At 30.6% G+C, this 6670-nt stretch overlaps 1 pseudogene; it reads right to left on the bottom strand.

Moving 5' to 3' along the window:
• Positions 1-442: 442 nt before the first annotated feature.
• On the bottom strand, positions 443-5775 carry LOC143078627 (perlucin-like protein; annotated as a pseudogene).
• Between the last annotated feature and the right edge of the window lie 895 nt (positions 5776-6670).

The following is a 6670-nucleotide window of genomic DNA, read 5'->3' as shown; positions in this document are numbered from 1 at the left end:
ACATGTATCAGCTTTCTACATGCCAATTTTCAACAGATGTTTAAAATCATATAAAAAAGAAAAGGTCTTCCGAATAGAGGTACCACTAAAAATAACCCCTGGTTTTCTGGAAATCTTAAATTAGTATACTATGGAGTGCATTAATCCTCAATTTTGAATGCAAACTCATAAACAAGTAAATTTTAGCTCAAAATGGTCTTAATATATTTCTCTTTCACCAAAAGTTTCATTTCAGCCAATTTGTTGGTTAGTTTAAGTAAACAATGACATCAAATGCACTATTTTTTGTCCGAGTAGGCCTACTTTCACACACGTTCTAAATATGAGGGAGTAATTGGTGGTATAACACCTGTAGTTGAAGAGGGGCGATATTGCGGTCATAAATTATGTAGTTTAGATCAATATTCTCTATGTGAAGACGCTCTTTATTATTTCATTAGAACTAATATGTCATAGATTTCAGTACTGCCACAACCTCGTGAGAACTTTCCGAGTTCTACCTTTACAAGTTTTTTTTATGTCTTATTGTCATCATGCTGATTGTTAAAAATGGCCCTTTGGTGGTATATATACTGTTCATGTTAATGACATTTAGAGAACAATTCCTTTTGTTTGAATTTTTAATGAAACAAACAATATAATTTGTTTTCCTCTGTCTACTCTGTTTTCTCATCCATTGAACGGAAGGCAGTTCGATCCCTGTAGAAAAAAAAGAACAGATATTGTCAGTCTTCATTTATTTTTATTATAAATTAATTGCAGTGGTATCATGTGTGAAGTAGAGTAAAGTAAAGTAAAATAAAGTCATCTTTCTCTAAAGTCGGATTGCATATATACATAATAACAAGGAGAATGAGCAAGGAAACTCGCTTGTCATGTTTTAGAATTTAGGTCAGATTTCGGAATCCTCTGGTTTTATCCATTTGATTGCCTTAGCAAATTTTGCCCTGTGACCCCCATTATTCTTTTTATAATTCTTTAACATGTATAATGATAAGCTGTCTGTTAAAATCTTATAACATTTTAATTATTTTTTAATAGTTTTTGAGGACTTAAACTTGTCAGTGATACAGATACTAAAAGTCAAAAGATAACATTTTCCCGCCAAAATTTCAATGGCTAATATCTCGAAAAAAAGCACGGTGACCTATATATATTTTTTTTATGATCGTTTGATTCCTTTATCATTTCCCCTATCAATATATGCTAGTGTTTTGAAAAGTTAATTATCTTGAATCTGAGAAGCCAACTCCCTTGTCCAAATAATATTTAATAATACAAACATACAAGTAATAAAGTCAGATACGAATACAACACGAATATACAGACAGACTGCACATACAAGTATTAATACATAGATATATCATGCAAAATATATATTAAAACAGATGTCAAATATCATCATATAAGAGCACAAAGAGTGGTATTTCGTTTAAATATTTAACATTATGATTACGTTTTTAGAGTATACACTTTGAAGCCGAAATATTATTTTCGAATGACCTTGACAACGTACATTAGCAGAATAAAGGTAACGTTATGCAAACTTCTTGTTACAATAGCCACGAACAGTTTCAGCATTCAGTAACATTCTTTGTGAAATATCTTTTGATATTGGCAAACTAAATTTCTGTCTCTTATACATGTATCAAGACCATGACAAATGACAGCATACAATTTTATAAACCCAATGTAAAGTGCCTGTTTTTAATGTTTTCTCTAATTCTTTTTTAAGTTAAATCTTTCTGGGCCAATTGTTTAAAAACGATTAATGAACATGGGGATGCCGATGATCTCAGTAGATGGTTGGTTAATCAAAAAGATCATCACTATTTCTGCTCTCAGGATGAACGAACCGGTGTTAGAGAAATTGATATCTATATAAACACCTTTACTACGCGGAAATAATTACACCATAAAAAAATATGTTTAAGTTGGTTACTAATACATATGAATATATATTTCAATAAATACAATGTTCTTCGTTTCAATTTGTCTTGTAATGATGTTTGCTTCTATTTTTTCCAGAAATACATAATTGACTTGTGTATTCATCAATTTCGTCGAAGCGTATTTCTAGTTATGAAATATGTAAATGTATTTGATAACCGGAAGAGCAAGATATCATTACATAGTTACATTTTAATTGTTGGAATTATTCAATCAAGATAAATAAACTATCGATTGGATAAATCTGATAATTCAATTTTAATGAGACTGTATAAATTGTTATAAAATCATGAAAAGGGGTGAATCCATAAACTGTTATAAACGCCATGAAAAAAGTAAAATCACACAAAGACTGAACTCCGAGAAAAAAATAAAATGGAAAGTCCCTAATCAAATGGCAAAATCAAAGATAAAAAACAAACGAATGGACAACAACTGTCATATTCCTGATTTGGTACAGGCGTTTTCTTTAGTAGAAATGGTGGATCGAACCTGGTTTTATAGCGCTAAACATCTCACTTGTATGAAAGTCGCATCTGTGAAAATCGAAATGAGACTACATACAAAAGAACATTCCCTGTTATGCTCCCCTTGAAAAATGACTGCATAACATAACATTCCCTGTTTGCAATGTATCAACACTATGAAAAGTGACCGCATCAAATTACAATATTTAGTATCAATACCATGCCCTGTTTCAATGTATCAACACCATGAACAGTACTGCTTATAATTACATTCTCTGTTATCAACACCATGAACAATGATTGCATAAAAACACTCGCTGTACCAACATCATGACAAATGTCAGTTTAAAAAAAGAAAGAAAAGAGAAAATAGAAAATCAGAGACAACAAGTAAAACATGAAAATAACATGACCAAAAACGAAAAAAAAAACATACGGTACACAGAACGCTACGCAGAAACCTAATGAGTTTACCCATTTAAATCTGAGGATGATCTCAATTGATCCGGATTAATCATGATTTACTAGTAGAAAAAATTACTGATTATATGTAAAATTTAAATGATAAGTCGCATTCAATGATTTCGAAATCTAGTTATATAGCATTTGTTTGTGGCTATGATCATTAAAAACTACTCACCTTGTAATGTCCGTCATAAAAATAAATGAAATATTTTTCTTTGTCATAACTTAGTTCATAGTTTTTTTTTCTTTCTTTATTGTGTTTTGTGTACTATTATTTGTCTGTTTGTCTTTATCTTTTTTAGCATGGCGTTGTCAGTTTTATTTTCGATTTCGAGTTTGAATGTCCCTCTGATATCTTTCGCCCCACTCTTTCAATCCTAAAGCCAGATTTTAGTTAGATTAACCATAAACAGAGTTGGCAATCCAATAATTCCTCCTGAATCACCATGTTTGACTTCTGCGTTGATTTGAAACATAATATATTTGGGTTTTGTTCACTCCTTCAGTAAAAATGGTAAAATGAAAAAAAAGTGAAAATCTGCCAGATGGGGTAGGGATGTAATGTTTCATTGTTTTTGGTAAGAAATGAGTGCAGACTAGTATTCGTTATTGTAATATGTTCCAAGTAGTAATTTGAAAAAAAAATTTCATTAAAAATGTTGAAGCAAACATAAATATCGATAAATAACAACTAAATAATTTTTCAGAGACATAAACATTATTGGCATTAGAAAAGAAACAAACAGAAACATGTACTGGTACTGAGAGCGGTCTTGTTAAATTGTATTGTATGAAAATGAAAGCGGTCTTGTATAATTATAAACTTACATGTGAACACTCACAGATATACCCCATTCTATGAAGGTTTCATGAAGCATCATTCCATTGATACTGATGGTATGACCAAAAATGACCACAGTGCTCATTATTTCCAGAATTAGTCGGTTGGCCTGGATACCACTGTGAAAAACGAACCTTAGAAGAGTCATGAACCCATCTCCAGTCTCCTTCTTTCTTTAAGTCTTATGATCCCATCCAAGAGCCATATTTGTGTTTAACCGATTCTGTTTTCGTCAATAATAATTGAGTAAATTCGATGTCAGTGTATAATGTGCTGTAGCTAATTATGTAAATCAAATTGAACTCACAAGTAAACACACAATATACTGAGAAGCACCAATAACACTGCACATTCATTTATTGTCTGTGTAACCATAATTTAAAAAAAAGGAACAGAGTTCCAATTTCTCCCGAGTTGCACATAATATATATTTTCAAGGGGCATAACTCTTTTATAAAAAGTTGATCGTATACCATCATAGAACTTGTCCGAAATATTGCTGATATTAACCTATATTATATAGCAACGTGTGACGCGGGGAGGGGGGAACACTATAAACGTGTTATGATACACTAAATGACGGGACGTTTAAACTTGTTTCTACTTTTCTGTGGAAATAATAACCATAATGAATAATAATATAATACTATAATTATACAACTTATAAAAATAGTAATATTCTTGTGTAATATTGAATTTTTAGCATATTGTTCTGATCATATCACCTGTTTTTATAAAACTATAGTCAATCGTATAAAAATAACAAAATATGATCTCTTTATTTTAAATTTTAAAATTTATTTCATACATATTGTCCGGCTTTGTTTTGTCCTTTTTCTTATACAACTGTTTTCTAAAATGTAACAAGATCTGTTTGTTTTATCATAAATATGAAATATACTAACTGGAAAGCATGTCAACAACCCATGAGTTTTCTTCAGAGTCTGTAATTTTCGCAAGGTATCCTCCCATATTTTTACATTGTTTCTGAATTGATAGAAATGGAAAGTTTTACCATTAACATAAATGTTAATAAAGCATAAGCTCTTTTTTTTTTAATTTGTTACTTTTGACAAGTCAGAAAGTTCTGTAATCGTGTCTATCTGCATACAATAAAATATCAACAAGACTAACGGAATGATCGAAAAGCTCTTGAAAGGACCAGTTACATGGAAATTTGTCCATTATTTCCTTTATTTGCAATTAGTACATTTTTTTTTATCTTACTGCCTAGTATTTTTCTATATCATGGACAGAACCTCGTACTCAAACATGTAAGGTATGGACGTCACGTGGTCATGTCCATTCGCGTGCAATTTTCCGTGAAATGCACGTGACTTCATTCATAGAAGCGACAAATATCTAATCGTTTTGTACTCGTAAAGAACGTTTTACTGACTTTTCAATTTCATTTCATATTTCAAACTAAAAATATGTATGCAAGTATAAGTAAAGAAACGACATACAACAGCATCCTGCCAATTTTTACCATCAGGCGAAAAAAAGTAGCAGTGATCCTTATATTTCTTCCAACCGGCTGGACAATTCTCATTTGCATTGCATTCTGTTATAATAAATATAATATGCATAATGACAAAAACTATGGCTCAATTGGACAATTAACAACGCATTGTAAAAAAACCACTATCAAATCAGTGATTTAGTTGTTTCATACCCATTCAAGAAGTACGGAATGATAAAAGCGATTTTAGCAAATATTAAATAAACTGATTTTTTCCGTTTTAATATACGTCAAAAGACATTTCTCACCTCATTTGTTTTTATATTTTACAAAAAAAGATCGACTTTTGAATAAGAAATTATCTTTAAGAATTGTCAAATTGATTCAAAATGAAGCTTTGTCTATTTTTATCAAACTTTGTGAAGTTTCAACTATTAAGATTACGCTGATTTACCTTTCATTTTCTTTTCTAATGACTGAAGCATGCACTGAACCATGCTGGATATCATTGATTTCTCTTTGGATATATCACAAGAGTTCGACTCGATCATAGAAATACAACACATGACCAGTTTTACAGAAAGAAACATCCTGTAAAAACTAATCAATATTCAAACTCATATACATGTACATGTATATGTTATCGATGGCTTATATTTTTTGCAGACAAGAACTAGATTTGCAGGGGCAAATGTTACCAGTCACCAACTTTAAATCATTATGAAATATAAATATATTTGTGGAAATTAAAGCTTCGTTAAATAGACAAATTAAGGCATTTCTGTAATATAAACCTTATATTGATAAAGGTGCTAAAATTTTAATTTCAATTTTGTACATAATGACTAAGTGAAGGTTTGCACAGAACAATTATATCTTATTTTTTCTACCTCAGTTCTTTACGTCATGAAAACGGCAAACATAATTTGCGATCATACAGGCAAGTGTTATAAATTTGAATAATGTTAAAATTGTTGTAAGATTGTAAGTATGTAATGCCTAATAGCGCCCGTTACACTTTTGTCAAATTAAGATTTTTGAGGAGCGAAACACGAAATATATTAGAAACTGGTATATGAAAACTGTTAAACTGATTGCATTGAAGAAGTACACGGAGGGAGGTTCTGCAAAAGGTTTGATTTGTTGTTTTGCCATGTAGGGGAAATCTATATGATAATATGTTTTCATCCTAACTCATCGTTTAGATGCACGAATACTGGAAGAAAGACTCTGTTTTATTTTGTTTTATTTTTACTAAATGTCGATTATTTTGATTGAGAAACTGTGATTAGATCAAAAAGAACTACGACGCCATCATTAAATCGGTTTATATACATAATCAATCATCTCGCATCTCGTTCTACCCGTGCATATCAAGGTTGTGTTATTATTAAAATTAGCGTTCCGATGCATCACTCGAAGCAACTTCTTTTAAATGAAATACAATAATTGCAAAATAGATTCAAAAATACACATTGGTATTGT

Source organism: Mytilus galloprovincialis, chromosome 6, assembly GCF_965363235.1.
Source record: "Mytilus galloprovincialis chromosome 6, xbMytGall1.hap1.1, whole genome shotgun sequence".
Lineage (NCBI taxonomy): Eukaryota > Metazoa > Mollusca > Bivalvia > Mytilida > Mytilidae > Mytilus > Mytilus galloprovincialis.
Note: the sequence above shows the minus strand (reverse complement) of the source record. Positions and strands in the feature narration are given on the sequence as shown.